Source organism: Triticum urartu, chromosome 1 (genome assembly GCF_003073215.2).
Source record: "Triticum urartu cultivar G1812 chromosome 1, Tu2.1, whole genome shotgun sequence".
Lineage (NCBI taxonomy): Eukaryota > Viridiplantae > Streptophyta > Magnoliopsida > Poales > Poaceae > Triticum > Triticum urartu.
The window spans coordinates 573,850,176-573,858,383 of record NC_053022.1 but is presented as its reverse complement, the minus strand read 5'-3'; positions in this window follow the sequence as shown (position 1 = coordinate 573,858,383).

Below are 8,208 nucleotides of genomic sequence, written 5' to 3'. Positions count from 1 at the left end.
TGTTTTCCCAGGTCCTAATTCATGGGATCTCCGATCACATAGGTTGGGTTACTACCATGGAAACTCATGTGGGTCTCATACCCATCTCCCTCGATGCATTTACTATCACAACACGTGATAACCCTTTCGTAAAGGGATCTGCCAGATTCTTAGCCGTATGGACATAGTTCAACGCTATCACTTCGGAGTTTCCTAATTTTCTACTAGCTTTTAATCTCATTCTTTTCTGTTTGGTGGACTTCATGTTGTCCTTTGAACTCTTCACCTTGGTGATGACAGTCTTATTGTCATAGTTCATAAGGATAGCCGAACCGGTTTATCAACCAATGGCAAGTCCATCAAAAGATCTCGAAGCCATCTCGCTTCAACACCAGATGTGTCTAATGTTGTTAATTCTGTTTCCATTGTCGATCTCGTTAAGATCGTTTGCTTGCAAGACTTCCAGGAAATAGCGCCACCTCCTAGAGTAAACATATACCCAGTTGTGGCCTTCATCTCATCAGCATCAGAGATCCAATTCGCATCACTATACCCTTCAAGTACCGACGGGTATCCGGTATAGTGAAGTCCATAGTTCATAGTACCTTTCAGATAGCGCATAACTCTCTCAACAGCATGCCAACGTACATCACCCGGTTTGGAAACCAATCGGCTCAGTTTGCTCGCAGCAAACGCGATGTCAGGCCTCGTTGCGCTCGCTAGGTACATCAGTGAACCAATGATTTGAGAGTATCTCAATTGATCTTTAGCCATGCCTTTGGACTTTCGAATCAACACGCTAGGATCATATGGTGTTTGAGATAGCGTGCAGTCCGAATATCCAAAACGACTCAACACCTTCTCAAAATAGTGGGATTCCAGAAGTGTAATTCCACCCTCATTATCTCTCAGTAGCTTGATGTTCAAGATAACATCAGCCACACCAAGGTCTTTCATCTCAAAGTTTTGAGATAGAAACTATTTGACCTCCTCAATGACTTTGAGGTTTGTTCCGAATATCAGTATGTCATCAACATACAAGCACAGTATAACTCCTTCGCCCCCACCATGGCGATAGTATACACATTTGTCAGCCTCATTAACAACGAAACCAACAGATGTCAGAGTTGTACTAAACTTATCATGCCATTGGTTAGGTGCTTGTTTCAGGCCATATAAAGATTTTATCAACCTACACACCTTTCTTTCCTGACCATCTATCACAAAGACATCAGGCTGTTGCATGTAGATTTCCTCCCTTAGCTCTCCATTTAGAAAAGCCGTCTTAACATCCATCTGATGGACGAGAAGACCGTGCGAGGCCGCCAACGAGAGTAATACTCGAATGGTGGTCAGTCTAGCCACAGGTGAATAAGCATCGAAGAAATCTTCCTCTTCTTGATGGTCATAGCCCTTGACCACAAGCCTAGCCTTGTACTTTTCAATAGTACCATCGGGCCTAAGCTTCTTTTTGAACACCCACTCACACCCCAGTGGTTTGCAACCATAGGGACGATCAGTGATCTTCCATGTCCCGTTAGCCATGATGGAATCCATCTCGCTACGGACCTCATCCTTCCAGTAGTCAGCTTCTGGAGAGGCATAAGCTTCTGAAATAGAAGTGGGAGTATCATCCACGAGGTACACGAAGAAATCATCACAAAGGTCTTTGCAGTCCTTTGTCTCTTGTCCCTACCAAGGGTTTCGTCGTCATCCTCCTCAGGATTTCCATAATGTGTTTGTTCATAATATTCCATAGGAATGGAAGGTTCAGGAGTCTCCTCAGATTCCTGTCTAGAAGTGCTTTGCATATCTCACATAGGGAAAATATCCTCGAAGAATGTAGCATCCTTAGACTCCATAATTGTACCGACCTTCTGGTCAGGTACCTCAGATTTCACTACTAGAAACCTATAGCCAACGCTGTTCTTAGCGTAACCCAAATTAACGCAGTCCACAGTCTTTGGTCCAAGCTTACGCTTTTTGGGGATCGGCACATTGACTTTCGCCAAACAGCCCCATGTACGCAAGTACGAGAGTGTTTTCCTTCTCTTTGCCCATTTCTCATAGGGAGTGATCTCATTATCCTTTGTCGGATCTTTATTCAGGACATGACATGCCGTCAATATAGCCTCCCCCCACCATGCCTGGGATAAACCCGATGTATCTAACATCGTGTTAACCAAATCAGTTAGAGAACGGTTTTTCCGCTCGGCAACCCTGTTTGACTGGGGTGAATAGGGAGGCGTCCTCTCATGAATAATGCCATGTTCCGCACAGAAAGAATCAAACTCACTCGAGAAGTACTCTCCACCACGATCTGACCGGACTCGTTTAATTTTCTTTTCAAGTTGTTTCTCAACTTCTGCCTTATATATTTTAAAGTAGTGTAGAGCCTCACCTTTAGTGTTTAACCGATACACATAGCAATATCTAGTGGAGTCATCTATCAATGTCATGAAGTATTTCTTTCCACCTTTAGTCAACACACCATTCATTTCACAAAGATCAGAATGTATGAGTTCTAATCGTGCCAAGTGTCTCTCCTCCGCGGCCTTGTGAGGCTTGCGAGGTTGCTTAGCTTGCACACATGAAAGGCACTTAGAACCTTTTGCTAAGGTGAAACTTGGGATTAAATCCAACTTGGCTAGCCGCTTCATAACACTGAAACTAATGTAACAAAGATGTGAATGCCAAACTTCAGATTCATTAACATTCGAATGAATATGGTTCACGACTTTATTACAAAAATCTACGAGGGAAAGGCGGAACATCCCTCCGCTCTCATAACCTTTTCCAACAAAGAGTCCATATTTCGTAACAACTAATTTATTAGACTTGAAAACCAAATTAAACCCTTCTCTACATAGAAGGGAGCCACTAACGAGGTTCTTCTTGATGGCGGGGACATGCTGCACGTTCTTCAGCTGCATGATCCTTCCCGAATTAAACTTCAGATCGACCGTGCCAACACCATGAATAGAAGCACTCGCGCCATTCCCCATCAATACGGACCCGTGACCTGTGGCCTGGTAAGAAGTGAACAATGAAATGTTAGCACACACATGAACACCTGCACCTATGTCCACCCACCAATCGTTGGGTTGAAACACTGAAAAAATAGTAAATGAATTACCGTACCCAGATGCACCATTCTCATTGTTGCCCACAATCATGTTGAGAGACTTGGAGTCCTGTCCTGGCTTCTTGTACTTGTTTGGGCACTTATTGGCCCAATGTTCAACCGAACCACAAGTAAAGCAGCCCTCATCCTTCTTGTTCTTCTTGAAGGTCTCCTTACTCTTCTTCTTAAAGTCGGTATTCTGTTGGACACCGTTCTTTCCCTTGGGCTTGTGGAAGTTATGGTTCCTCTGGTTCACCATGTTAGCGACAGAAGTCCCTTTTCCATACGAGTCTTTTGCCCTTGAATTCTGCTCAACACTCAGATGGCCAATGACATCCTCCACAGAGAATTCACGCCTCTGATGTTTCAAAGTGGTGGCAAAGTTCCTCCAGGAATTAGGGAGCTTAGCGATTATGCAGCGCGCGACAAACTTGCCCGGTAAATCGCACTTAAGAAGTTCAAGCTCCTTAACAATGCCTATTATCTCATGAACCTGCTCCAATACAGGACGGTTTTCAACCATCCTGTAATCGTGGAACTACTCTATAATATACATCTCGCTCCCTGCATCGGCAGCCCCGAATTTAGATTCGAGTGCCTCCCACAAGTCCTTGGCGACATGCACATGTAAATATGCATCGACCAGTTTATCTCCGATCACGCTAAGAACTGCTCCGAGAAACACAATGGTAGCCTCCTTAAATGCCTTCTCCTGTTCAGGAGCAATTGTTCCCGTGGAGACACCGGTGACCCAGAACACGTTCATAGCCGTGAGCCATAACGTGGTCTTAGTCTGCCAACTCTTAAAGTATGTACCGGTAAACTTATCCGGTTTCAGTGCAGCGGCAAAGCCACTTGCCAAAAAATTCCTACACATAACAGTTTTTTGGACTGTTGAGTAAATAGGCAATTTCTCGATTAAATTAATCCATGAGTAAATCACTAGCACGGCATTGACACAAATAAACACATACTGATATTCCGTCAAGCTAGCACATACTACGCTAATTGCAGAAAGATCTACGTATAAAGCTAGCATGGCTAAAACAGAAAACAGTAGGAGCCGGATAAACGAGTTATACCCTCCAGTAGGCCATGCAGAGGCCGCGGCTTTGGTGGCGGCATCGGCGTCCTCGGCGGCCTTCTTGTCGGCTTCAGCTTTCTCGGCGGCGGCACGTTCGGCGTCGGTGGACATGGTGATGATGAAGGCGACACGAACGTAGAGGAAGTAGACGATCGGAAGCGAGTAGTCGCGTAATCGCTGCCCAAAAACCTATTCGCCCCTCACCCCGTACAGGAACCAGAAGGGCGTGGTTTCGGAGACCTGCTCTCCCGTCGACCGTGTACGCGGCGGACAGGATGGAGTCACCGACGGCAGCAGCAGCAAGGGAACGACGGTGGGCGTGCGCGTGGAGCAGATGTGATCTGTTCGTGGCGGCTAGGGTTAGGAGACACCGCACACTTATATAGATGCAGCCGCGTGAAGAGACGTGGGCTCGACCCACGTCCGAGTCCGTGACAGTCCACGATCCGACGTCTCAGATCGTGGCCCAGCTATCAGAGAACTCTCCGTTAGTGACTGTCAAAAATAAGCGCGTAGATGTGAGCTCGGCTCGGCTCAATCCCGCAACCCGCGGCGCGTCGTGACGAGGCGTGGCGTGGCGAGGCGGGCGGCGGAGGAGGAGGAGTGCGCGAGGGCCTCTTCTCTTCTCAAGCTCCAATAGCATGTAGAAGAGAAACCCTTATAAACCACTCCAACTCTCCTTCCACTGGGGTGGGACTAAACTTCCCACTACACCTAGTGCCATATAACCCACATGGGCCCTTAGAGATTTTTCAGAAATTGCTATATGGGCCTAGAGCCCATCTCAAATTTCAGCAATCCCCCACCAGATCTCGAGGGCCCATTGTGTCCTCTGTTCCAATTGCTGTTTCGATATACCAGTGTGTCAGTGAAGACCTGTTAAGGTTGAACTTCACCTAGAGCAGGTAGCTACACTCCTTCACAACTGAACAATGGACTATGCCTTGAATTGTCAGTTTGGCGTAAAGAAGTTTCACTACATGTCTTACTAGTACTAGGCTGCCGAAGGCTGACCCCTCGGGTGGAGCATATAAGTCACACTCCTGGCCTATTCATGAGCTTACTAGAGATCACCCCAATCTCATAGACTGTGACCAGCAGTCGGGCTCACATAGGTGTGTTCCTCCAAAGATCGCTCTGTAGGATAGCATCTTGCTTACATAAGCTTTGGAACACATTAAGACAATAGTCATCCTACCATACAGTATCGAGAGTATTGCATCTCCAACGGAGTGGGTTAGTATAGTTACTCTCCTCAGTTCACCACTGGCTTGTTTTCCCAGGTCCTAATTCACGGGATCTCCGATCACATAGGTTGGGTTACTACCATGGCAACTCATGTGGGTCTCATACCCATCTCCCTCGATGCATTATCTATCACAACACGTGATAGCCCTTTCGTAAAGGGATCTGCCAGATTCTTAGCCGTATGGACATAGTCCAACGCTATCACTCCGGAGTTTCTTAATTTTCTGACAGCTTTTAATCTCATTCTTATGTGTTTGGTGGACTTCATGTTGTCCTTTGAACTCTTCACCTTGGTGATGACAGTCTGATTGTCACAGTTCATAAGGATAGCCGGAACCGGTTTATCAACCAATGGCAAGTCCATCAAAAGATCTCGAAGCCATCTCGCTTCAACACCAGATGTGTCTAATGCTGTTAATTCTGCTTCCATTGTCGATCTCGTTAAGATCGTTTGCTTGCAAGACTTCCAGGAAACAGCGCCACCTCCAAGAGTAAACATATACCCAGTTGTGGCCTTCATCTCATCAGCATCAGAGATCCAATTCGCATCACTATACCCTTCAAGTACCGACGGGTATCCGGTATAGTGAAGTCCATAGTTCATAGTACCTTTCAGATAGCGCATAACTCTCTCAACAGCATGCCAATGTACATCACCCGGTTTGGAAACAAACCGGCTCAGTTGCTCACAGCAAACGCGATGTCAGGCCTCGTTGCGCTCGCTAGGTACATCAGTGAACCAATGATTTGAGAGTATCTCAATTGATCTTTAGCCATGCCTTTGGACTTTCGAATCAATACGCTAGGATCATATCGTGTTTGAGATGGTGCAGTCCGAATATCCAAAACGACTCAATCACCTTCTCAACATAGTGGGATTGCAGAAGTGTAATTCCACCCTCATTATCTCTCAGTAGCTTGATGTTCAAGATAACATCAGCCACACCAAGGTCTTTCATCTCAAAGTTCTGAGATAGAAACGATTTGACCTCCTCAATGACTTTGAGGTTTGTTCCGAATATCAGTATGTCATCAACATACAAGCACAGTATAACTCCTTCGCCCCCACCATGGCGATAGTATACACATTTGTCAGCCTCATTAACAACGAAACCAACAGATGTCAGAGTTGTATTAAACTTATCATGCCATTGCTTAGGTGCTTGTTTCAGGCCATATAAAGATTTTATCAACCTACACACCTTTCTTTCCTGACCATCTATCACAAAGCCATCAGGCTGTTGCATGTAGATTTCCTCCTTTAGCTCTCCATTTAGAAAAGCCGTCTTAACATCCATCTGATGGACGAGAAGACCGTGCGAGGCCGCCAACGAGAGTAATACTCGAATGGTGGTCAGTCTAGCCACAGGTGAATAAGTATCGAAAGAAATCTTCCTCTTCTTGCTGGTCATAGCCCTTGGCCACAAGCCTAGCCTTGTACTTTTCAATAGTACCATCGGGCCTAAGCTTCTTTTTGAACACCCACTTACACCCCAGTGGTTTGCAACCATAGGGACGATCAGTGATCTCCCATGTCCCGTTAGCCATGATGGAATCCATCTCGCTACGGACCGCATCCTTCCAGTAGTCAGCTTCTGGAGAGGCATACGCTTCTGAAATAGAAGTGGGAGTATCATCCACGAGGTACACGAAGAAATCATCACCAAAGGTCTTTGCAGTCCTTTGTCTCTTGCCCCTACCAAGGGTTTCCTCGTCATCCTCCTCAGGATTTTCATAATGTGTTTGTTCATAATATTCCATAGGAATGGCAGGTTCAGGAGTCTCTCAGATTCCTGTCTAGAAGTGCTTTGCATATCTCTCATAGGAAAAATATCCTCGAAGAATGTAGCATCCTTAGACTCCATAATTGTACCGACCTTCTGGTCAGGTACCTCAGATTTCACTACTAGAAATCTATAGCCAACGTTGTTCTTAGCGTAACCCAAATTAACGCAGTCCACAGTCTTTGGTCCAAGCTTACGCTTTTTGGGGATCGGCACATTGACTTTCGCCAAACAGCCCCAAGTACGCAAGTACGAGAGTGTTGTCCTTCTCTTTGCCCATTTCTCATAGGGAGTGATCTCATTATCCTTTGTCGGAACTTTATTCAGGACATGACATGCCGTCAATATAGCCTCCCCCCACCATGCCTTGGATAAACCCGATGTATCTAACATGGCGTTAACCAAATCAGTTAGAGTACGGTTTTTCCGCTCGGCAACCCCGTTTGACTGGGGTGAATAGGGAGGCGTCCTCTCATGAATAATGCCATGTTCCGCACAAGAAAGAATCAAACTCACTCGAGAAGTACTCTCCACCACATCTGACCGGACTCGTTTAATTTTCTTTTCAAGTTGTTTCTCAACTTCTGCCTTATAGATTTTAAAGTAGTGTAGAGCCTCATCTTTAGTGTTTAACAGATACACATAGCAATATCTAGTGGAGTCATCTATCAATGTCATGAAGTATTTCTTTCCACCTTTAGTCAACACACCATTCATCTCACAAAGATCAGAATGTATGAGTTCTAATGGTGCCAAGTGTCTCTCCTCCGCGGCCTTGTGAGGCTTGCGAGGTTGCTTAGCTTGCACACATGAAAGGCACTTAGAACCTTTGGCTAAGGTGAAACTCGGGATTAAATCCAACTTGGCTAGCCGCGTCATAACACCGAAACTAATGTGACAAAGACGTGAATGCCAAACTTCAGATTCATTAACATTCGAATGAATATGGTTCACGACTTTATTACAAAAATCTGCGAGGGAAAGGCGGA